Source organism: Ceratotherium simum, chromosome 36, assembly GCF_057802395.1.
Source record: "Ceratotherium simum simum isolate JZ-2026a chromosome 36, ASM5780239v1, whole genome shotgun sequence".
Lineage (NCBI taxonomy): Eukaryota > Metazoa > Chordata > Mammalia > Perissodactyla > Rhinocerotidae > Ceratotherium > Ceratotherium simum.
The window spans coordinates 29,357,836-29,367,514 of NC_141935.1; the positions used below are offsets into that span (position 1 = coordinate 29,357,836).

At 37.9% G+C, this 9,679-nt stretch overlaps 1 pseudogene; it reads right to left on the minus strand.

Annotated features, from left to right (window-relative positions):
* Nucleotides 1-7,793: 7,793 nt before the first annotated feature.
* On the minus strand, nt 7,794-8,247 carry LOC101393670 (neo-calmodulin pseudogene; annotated as a pseudogene).
* Nucleotides 8,248-9,679: the final 1,432 nt, after the last annotated feature.

The following is a 9,679-nucleotide window of genomic DNA, read 5'->3' on the forward strand; positions in this document are numbered from 1 at the left end:
GTTCCCCAGAGCCTCTCAAAGCCAGAGATCTGCTCAGCACCGGACCCTGCTGACGACAGCCTGCACGAAACGGGCATGCGGGGTCTGGAGAGCTAGCTATTTTTATCATCCCATGTCGTTTATAGCTGGCAATTGCTTGATGTTGTGTGAGCTTCCTCACAGAGTTCAGATGAATCATTTTCCCCACACACAATTCTGAAACAAGCCTTCTCCTACACATTTGTGCTGAACAGAAATTTCATTAGAGGTTTATCCTCTGGGTGTGTTCTTTGGATCACATTCCTTACAGGCTCAGATGCGGCGTTAGAAACCCGCGTTCTGGTTCCTGCCTTGTCTCCTATGAGCTCATAAAAGAGCTGCTTCCAATTCCATCTCTCCCTCAGCAGCAAGAGCATATGTCACTCAAAAGAGCATCCACGGATCTGCAGAAGACGAACTACATTTCTCTCTTGTTATATATATATATATATTTATAAACTTAAGTATTTATAAACACACACACACGCACCCCTCAACAGAAACAAAAAGCAAAACAGATCTAAGTCTAGTAAAACATTATTAAAACCCTGGTTATGCACTTCCATTTTCTTGCCTAGAAGACATGTTACGTTTTTTGAACCCTGATGGAAATTTGATTAAATGCACAATTATAATATTTTTAAGCATCCTGATTTTTCTTTGTTGTAAGACTGATTATATGCTTATTGAGATGCCTACTACCCCCAAAAGACTAGGAAAAGTACTTTAAATCATTTCTTCTTTTATTTAAATATTTCTTGAACACATTATCTTCATGAAGTTTATGCAAAGCATTTTAGGAGCATTTCAGACAGGAGGATTTTATCCTCTTTTTGCAGATGGGATGCCTCTACACAGAGTAGTCGAGATAGGCTGGCTCAGCTCGTATGCCAGTCCCTTGACCAAAATTCTTGAAAAAAACCCAGATGGAGTTTCAGACACTGTCTACAGAAAATAGTCCTGTCACCATAAAGTCTCAGTCGTAAAAATACCAAGATATCTCATTCTCTAGAGCTCCATATCACTTTTGCTCTCTGGGTTTAGATATGACTAACACACCTAACATTCGGAACAGTATAAGATAGATACAGATGGGAATAAAGATTAGTTTTAGATATAGATATATTTGCACAGAAAAAGAAGACAAAGAATATTCTGATAAATTTCTGTTTTCTAACTTTTGCTTTTTCTGTTATTACACGTTTTCAGTAAATACTTTTATAATATAAAAATTTTAAGTGCTTCCTCCTTTCCTTTCTTTCTCTCTCCTTCCTGAACAACCCACTCCTCAAGCTGTTAGGGAAGGCAGAGCAAGACAGGCTGGTAGGGGAGGGATGGGCCACCGTCCCTCAAAGCAGGGTATCAAAGCCCACGTGGGGTGAGGAGGTCATGACACAAGAGGGATGCCTGGTGTGGGGGCTGGACCCCAAGCAAGTAGAGGAGGTTGTCCATGAGGTGGGGTAGCGTGATATGAGGAGTCACAGTGCAGCGAGGCAGAAGGGCGCCTCTGTAGAGAGCAGCCTAGTACTAGGAGTCAGAGCCAGAGTGGGGTGAGGAGGGTGTCCTCACTAGGGGGTCAGATCTGTGCAGGAGACCAAGCAGAGTTAGGAGGGAATCCTCACAAAGGAGCAGCCTGGGGGGGGGGGGTGTTGGATTTGAGGCAGAGTGAGAAGGGCATTCATGCCTGGGTATCAAAAACCCAGCGGATGAGGAGAGTGTCCGTGGAGGGGGAGGGGGCGGGTTGGCAGCATAGAATTAGGTATCTGAAACCAAGTGGGTGAAGACGGCTCAACAAAAGTTGTTCTATTTCTCCCTATAAATCGTATAATGTTTTGACAAAGCTAATATCTCAGCATCTAGATTATATCTCTCCAAAAAGAGAGAAAAGAGATCTGGGTTAATGTCAATATGACACTGATGTCATTGAAAAAAACTAAAATCTTCCACAAAAGTCATATTGTGTCATAAAATTTTTTAAAGCTGTTTGAAAAAAAAGCCTGTCACTTTTCGTCTGTTTTTATTGGTCACAGCCTCTCCCTCATGTCCGAGCTTGAAGCACAGATTCCTCAGCGGTGTCTGTGTGACGAGGCTTGAGAGCTCAGTTGCATTTCTCTTGGCATTCACACTCAGGCAGGACAAAGGCAGCTCTGACAAGTGATTCACCCCACAGGGCTCTGATACAGGGGTCAGGCCTTAGCAAATGGGAAAAATTCAGCAAACCCAAGACAGGCATTCTATCCCACCTTGATTCTAGTGTCCACAACAGGCACAAATAATCGTGCAGATCCTCTTTCCCACCAGGAACCAATGCCTCAGAATCTTCTTCAACACAGGGCTCCAATTTTCCATTACCAGTCAATAGAAGTTGATACAAAAGATGAAATTTATTTGCCAACCTTGGTATAAAAATAATTGCAGTTGTTGCTTAACAAGAGCTATATCTTATATTTCGGAAGAAAGTGTAGCAAGATATCAAAATTTGCTCAAGATCTGTGGGGAAGAGCATAGACGGGGACTAACACTTGTGGAGACATTTTAAAATCCTAGCATTTTAGGGTGCGACTCTTGCCAAACTAAGCATTAGCCCTACCCAGTCCCACAAAACTGTTAAAGTGACCATTTAGCTTACATTGGAGAAATCCAATAATCAAGGGAGTCAGAATCTTCTGAAAGTTTCATATCATGTCAAGAGCAAAGCCCACACTACTTCCCCAGGAACACACTGGCCTTTTCTAAAGACCATGATTTGACAGCCATACAAAGTGTGAAGAACGAGCCCCTTCCAGCACAACCATTTGTTTCAAAACCCTAGGGAGGCACAAAAGAACACAGGAAGTTGGAAGAAAGGAAACTTGTAAAATTACATGATGATTCTCTATGAAATGCAGGAGAATGCATGTTAACAACATTAAATCTTTGAGTAATAATGGTAATAGCTAGCATTTATGGATATCTTCTAATGGTCTGAGCACTGTGGTAAACAATTTATGAGCATTATCTCATTTAATACACAAACAACCCTTTGGGGTAGGTAGTTGTTATCTCCACTTTACAAATAAAGTACTACAGCTTAATGGGGTAAGTAATTTGCTCAAGATCCCAAACTTGAGCTCTCTGGCTTGGAAGCCTGGGTCCTTAACCTTATATAAAATTACTCCTCCACCCCATGCAAAAATGCAGTGAAAAGATGGGATATTTCAGAGAAGGCAAATGTAAGTGACATTTGGGATTTTAAAACTCCCTTGTTCACAAAATTGGGCATTTCTTTGGCAAGTTTTTTTTGCCATTGGAAATTAAATATTAATTCATGTGAGCCTGTCAGTTGGGCACAAGAGAATGATGAACACTGTCTTCAAGAAGGAAAGTGTTCTCATGGGGGAATGGGAAGGGTTCGTAGCTAACTGTCATCTGAAAGGTAGGGAAAATGGAAGCTTCCAGATCCTCAGCAATGCTGTTGACTCTCAGGGAGTTGGAGGCAGCACTAGTAACCAGAGATCTCCAGAGGTGTGTGAGAAGAGCTAGCACTGGCTCTTCAACTGGCTTTCAACTAGTCAGAGGAATCAAACAGAGGGAGCAATGTAAGAATAAAATTGCGTGTTGAGCAGAACAAAGGAATGAACATCACAATAAAACTAATTCAGGTTCTAAAGGATGCAAACCACAGGCAACCTCAGTCATGCTGTGTGACTCAGTGATTCCAACAGAAGTGGAGTTTGAGCCAGATTATGTTAGAGGATGTTAAAAAGGATTGGAGCAGAAAAGACAAACATAGGAAAGAGGAACGAGCACAGGCAGGAAGAAGGGAGCTGGACACTGGGGCAAAGAGAGCCAGCAGTTCAAGAAGAGGGGATCCAGAGGGGACCAGGAGAGGTAACCCTGGAGAACAATGAGGAGGAAGTGCAATATTCGAGAGTGAAGAAGGGAAGGGATGGTGCTGCCACGGCGTTAATGCAGCCATAGATGAAAGAGGAGCTGGGCAGAGTGAAGACAGCAGGCAGCCCCTTTGTAGCAGCAGGGCTTTATTTTAAGTATTTCAAGATAGTGTAAATTCTGCACTTCTGTCAAGAAGTATCGGAAATGCTTTGCAAATATTAACTCATTTAATCCTCATAATAATTCAGTGTTATAACATAGGAAATATTATCAACTCTATTTTGCAGAGGAGGAAATTGAAACACAGAGGGTTTAACTAAATTGTCAGCGTTACACGGGTGGAAAGTAGTGGAGCTGGGAGTCATGTACTGGCTGTGGGGGGCCAGAATGCAGTGGTCTTAACTGCTCTCCCTTGTTGCCATTGTGGTTTATTACACTTCAGGAAAAGAGAGGGCATAATCATTTGATCCCAAGGAGTTACATTTCCAGGTATTACATCATGGGAATTTTCAGTTATTATTTAAAACCATCCATCACAATCAGAGAGAATCTGTTATTGGCTGATTTCCCAAATCCATATGTTGAAGTCCTAACCCCAGTACCTCAGAATGTGACTGTATTGGTAGACAGGGTCCTTAAAGAGGTGATTAAGTTAAAATGAGGTCTTTGTGGTGGGCCCTTATTCAATATGAATGGTGTCCTTATTAGAAGAGGAGATTAGGACGCACATGCACAGAAGGGACACCATGTGAGGACACAGGGAGAAGACGGCCATCTACAAGCCAAGGAGAGAAGCCTCAGAGACACCAACCTAGCTGACACCTTGATCTCAGACATCCAGCCTCCAGAATTGAGAAAATAAATTTCTGTTGTTTAAGCTACCAAGTCTGTGTACTTCATCATGACAGCCCTGGCAAACAAATGCAGTATCTAACCATCTAAACTACTAATTGCTGTATTTGAGCTGACCACAAAAAAGGTCTCTGAAAAAGGTAAATCCAGTGACATACAATACAGACTCAGAGGTATTCAAGTTAACACTTGGAAGAAGAGTTATCGATCCTCCTTTATTTACGTGAACTAGGAGAGTGATAGCACAGAGGCAGAAAGAGGATGAATATAATTTGACTGTTGTAAGGGTGCTGTATTGTTTAGGAAGTGGTAAAAGTAGCAACTAATAGTTTATGAAATTAAGTCAAGGATTCATATTGTAATCTACAGTAGTTGCTACACTACAAAAAGGTATAATTTAAAAGCTAGTGAATGAAACAAGGATAAATAATAAAGAAAGAAAATATTTGCTTATTACAAAAGAAGGCAGAAGGAAGGAACAAAGAACAGACAGGACAAATGAAAACCAAATAGCAATATGGTAGAGCAAAATACAACTATATACGTAATCACAATTACATTGAAATGCACTAAACACTCCAATTAAAAAATGAAAATTTTCAGACTAGACAAAAATACAAAACCCAATTATATTTTGTTTACAAGATAAGATGCCCTTTAATTAATTTAAAAATGAGAATACTCTTTAATTGCAAGAATGGGGAAATATATACCGTTAAAACATTAGCCAAAAGACAGCTAGTGTGTCTATACTGATAACAAAGTACACGTCAAGTCAAGAAGTTCTACAGGATAAAGTGGGATATGTGACAGCAATGGAAGGATTATGACATGAAGCTATAGTCCTAAAACTGTGTGCACCTAATAACACCCATAAATGTAACCGTATAGAACAAAAAATTGACAAATAGAGAAAAAGAGGCAAATTCAAAATGATAATTGCAAATGTAAACATACTTGTCTCAAAAACTCATAGAAAACACAGAAAAAATGTCAGTAAGTTTACAGATTTCAGAAACACAAATAATCAAATTGACGTAACTGAAATTTATAAAATACTATATCCAACAACAGCAGAGTACATATCCTTTTCAAGTGCATGAGGACCACACAACAAAATAGACGATAAAAAGTCGTAAGGGTAGTCTCAACAAATTTCAAAGGTAAATCCAGAGTAAGCCACATGTAACATGTAACTGACCAATTTTCTAAAATAAGATTTCAGGACAATGGCAGTAAGATAAGGGAAGAAAACATGGAAAAATAAAGTCCTAACTACTATACATACATTTTTTTTTCAGGTGTACATCATCATATTTCAGTTTCTGTATAGACTGCATCATGATCACCACCAACAGTCCAGTTTTTATCCGTCACCATACACACATGTCCCTTTACACCTTTCATTCTCCTCCCACCCCCTTCTTCTCTGGTAACCACTAATATATTCTCCTTATCTATGTATTTGTTTGTTCATCTTCCACCTATGAGTGAAATTATACAATATTTTTCTTTTTCTGTCTGACTTATTTCGCTCAGCATAACACCCTCAAGGTCCATCCTTATTGTCGCAAATGGCACAATTTTGTCTTTTTCTTATGGCTGAGTAGTATTTAATTGTATATATATATATATATATACAATATATATACAATATACAATATATATACAATATATATATATATATATATCACATCTTCTTTATCCATCCATCCATTGATGGGCACCTGGGTTGGTTCCATGCCTTGGCTATTGTGAATAATGCTGTGATGAACATAGGGGTGCATGTAACTTTCTGAATTGTTGCTTTCATGCTCTTTGGCTAAATACCCAGTGATGAGATAGCTGGATCATATGGTATTTCTATTTTTAATTTTTTGAAAAATCTCCATACTGTTTTCCATAGTGGCTGCACCAGTTCACATTCCCACCAGCAGTGTATGAGAGTTCCCGTTTCACCACATCCTCTCCAACACTTGTTATTACTTGTCTTGTTAATTATACCCATTCTGAGAGGTGTGAGGTGATTATCTCATTGTAGTTTTGATTTGCATTTCCCTAATAATTAGTGATGTTGAACATCTTTTCATGTGCCTGTTGGCCATGTGTATATCTTCTTTGGAAAAAATATTGATTCATATCCTCTGCCCATTTGATTGGGTAGTTCATTTTTTTGTTATTGAGTTACATGAGTTCTTTATATATTTTGGATATTAACCCCTTGTCAGATATATGATTTGAAAATATTTTCTCCCAGTTGGTGGGTTGTCTTTTTGTTTTGTTGATGGTTTCCTTTGTCTTGCAGAAGCTGTTTAGTCTGATGTAGTTCTACTTGTTTATTTTTTCTTCTTTTTCCCTTGCCTGAGTAAATATGGTATTCAAAAAGATACTACTAAAACCAATCTCAAAGAGTGTACTGTATATATTTTCTTCCAGAAGTTTTATGGTTTCAGGTCTTACATTCAAGTCTTTAATCCACTTGGAGTTACTTTTTGTGTATGCTCATGGATTACAAGAACAAACATAGTTAAAATGTCCATATTACCTAAGACAATCTACAGATTAAGTGCAATCCCAAACATAATCCCAAAGACATTCTTCATGGAAGTAAACAAAGAAGTCTAAAATTTATATGGAACAACAAAAGACTCCAAATAGCCAAAGCAATCCTGAGAAAAAAGAACAAAGCTGGAGGTATAACACCCCCTGACTTCAAAATACAGTACAAAGCTATAGTAATCAAAACATCCTGGTACTGGCAGAAACACAGACACACAGATCAGTGGAATAGAATTGAAAACCCAGAAATAAAACCACACATCTATGGACAGCTAATCTCTGACAAAGGAGCCAAGAACATCCGACAGAGAAAGGAAAGTCTCTTCAATAAATGGTGCTGGGAAAACAGGCCAGCCACATGCAAAAGAATGAAAGTAGACCATTATGTTACATGCATATTTTTTTGACAATAGGGTGAAACCCACTACAGATAAGTTACAAACAAAGAAAAGGCAAATAATTTTTTATAAGAAATTTAACACATTCTGTACAGTGTCTTCACTTTGCTCTCATCATTTGTACAAACTCTTCATGGTTTACTTGACCATCATGATCAATATCTGCTTCCCTGATTATTTCATCAACTTCACCTGTTAATTTCTCTCCAAGATTTGTTATCACATGGTGAAGCTCTGCTGCACTAATATAGCCGTTGCTGTCCTTATCAAAAACATGAAATGCTTCTCTAATTTCTTCTTCACTGTCACTGTCTTTTGTTTTTCTTGCCATCATTGTCAGAAATTCTGAGAAATCAAATGTGCCATTACCATCTGCAACTGCTTCATTAATCTTGTCCTATAACTCTGCTTCTGTGGGATTCTGCCCAGGACATCTTATTACAGTTCCCAACTTCTTTGTTGTTATAGTTCTATTACCATCCTTGTCAGAGAGTGAAAAAGCTCCTTTGAATTCTGCATTCTGCTCTTCTGTCAATTAGTCAGCCATGCTGCAGGCACTACTGGTCTCCACAATCACACAACCACTCAGCTCACTCACTCCACTCAGACTAATTCTTTTTTTGTGGGGGTAAGTTGTAAATTTTTTATTAGAAAACAAATATACAAGTTGGAATTGATTTGAGGCAAATTGTGCCATAAAAAATTTTAAGTGGCTAAACTAAGTTTATAAAGCAAATAACAATAAAAGAAAATGTTACTGGTACAGGACCAACAGTACAAAAAAATAGTGTATGAGTACCTGGATAATAAACACATTTTGCAATAGTGCAACTTTTAAGTACATATTATTGACTGTACACAGTCCATGCAGAGTTACAACTCCCACTTCAACAACAACATGTTGACAATTCCTAAAGAATACTACTTTAAGCAAAGGCATAACCCAGATGTTCCCTCATTTGACTAACTCTATCTAAGTTTAAATGTGCAGAAGGGCTTAGATGTATCCAGAGTAAGCCATATGAGAAGAAAAAGAGAAGAGAACAAAAAAGAAAAAAGGAACAGAGAGGAACTGCAAAAACAACTAGAAAGCAACTAACAAAGCGGCAATAACTACATACCTATCAATATCACTTTAAATGTAAATGGACTAAATTATTTGATCAAAAGAAATAGAGTGGCTGAATGGATTTAAAAAAACAAAACCCAACTATATGCTGCCAACAAGAGACTCACGTTACATGTAAGGACACACACAGGCTGAAAGTGAAGGGATGGAAAAAGATATTCCATGTAAATGGAAATGACAAAAAAGCTGGAGTAGCTAAACTTATATTGGAAAAAATAGACTTTAAACAAAGACTGTAATGAGACACCAATGAGAGACCAATGAGAGAGTTACATAATGATAAAGAGATCAATCCAACAAGAGAATATACATTTGTAAATATTTATTCACCCAACATAGAAGCACCTAAATACACAAAGTAATAGTAACAGACCAAAACGGAGAAATAGACAGCAATACAGTAATACTAGGGGACTTTAATAACCCACTTACATCAATGGATAGATTATCCAGACAAAATCAATAAGAAAACATCAGCCTTAAACAACGTTAGACCAGATGGACTTAACAGATATTTACAGAACATTCCATTCAAAAGCAACAGAATACACATTCTTCTCAAGTGAACAGGCAACATTTTGCAAGATAGATCACACGTTAGGCCACAAAATAAGTTTTAATATACTTAAGAGGATTTAAATCATATCAAACATCGATTCTCATCACAATGATATGAAACTAGAAATTAATTACATGAAGAAAACTAGAAAATTCACAAATGTGTAGAGATTAAACAACATATTACTGAACTACCAATGAGGTAAAGAAGAAATCAAAAGAGAATCAGAAAATACCTTGAGACAAACACAAATGGAAATGTTAACATACCAAAATTTATGGGATGTGGCAA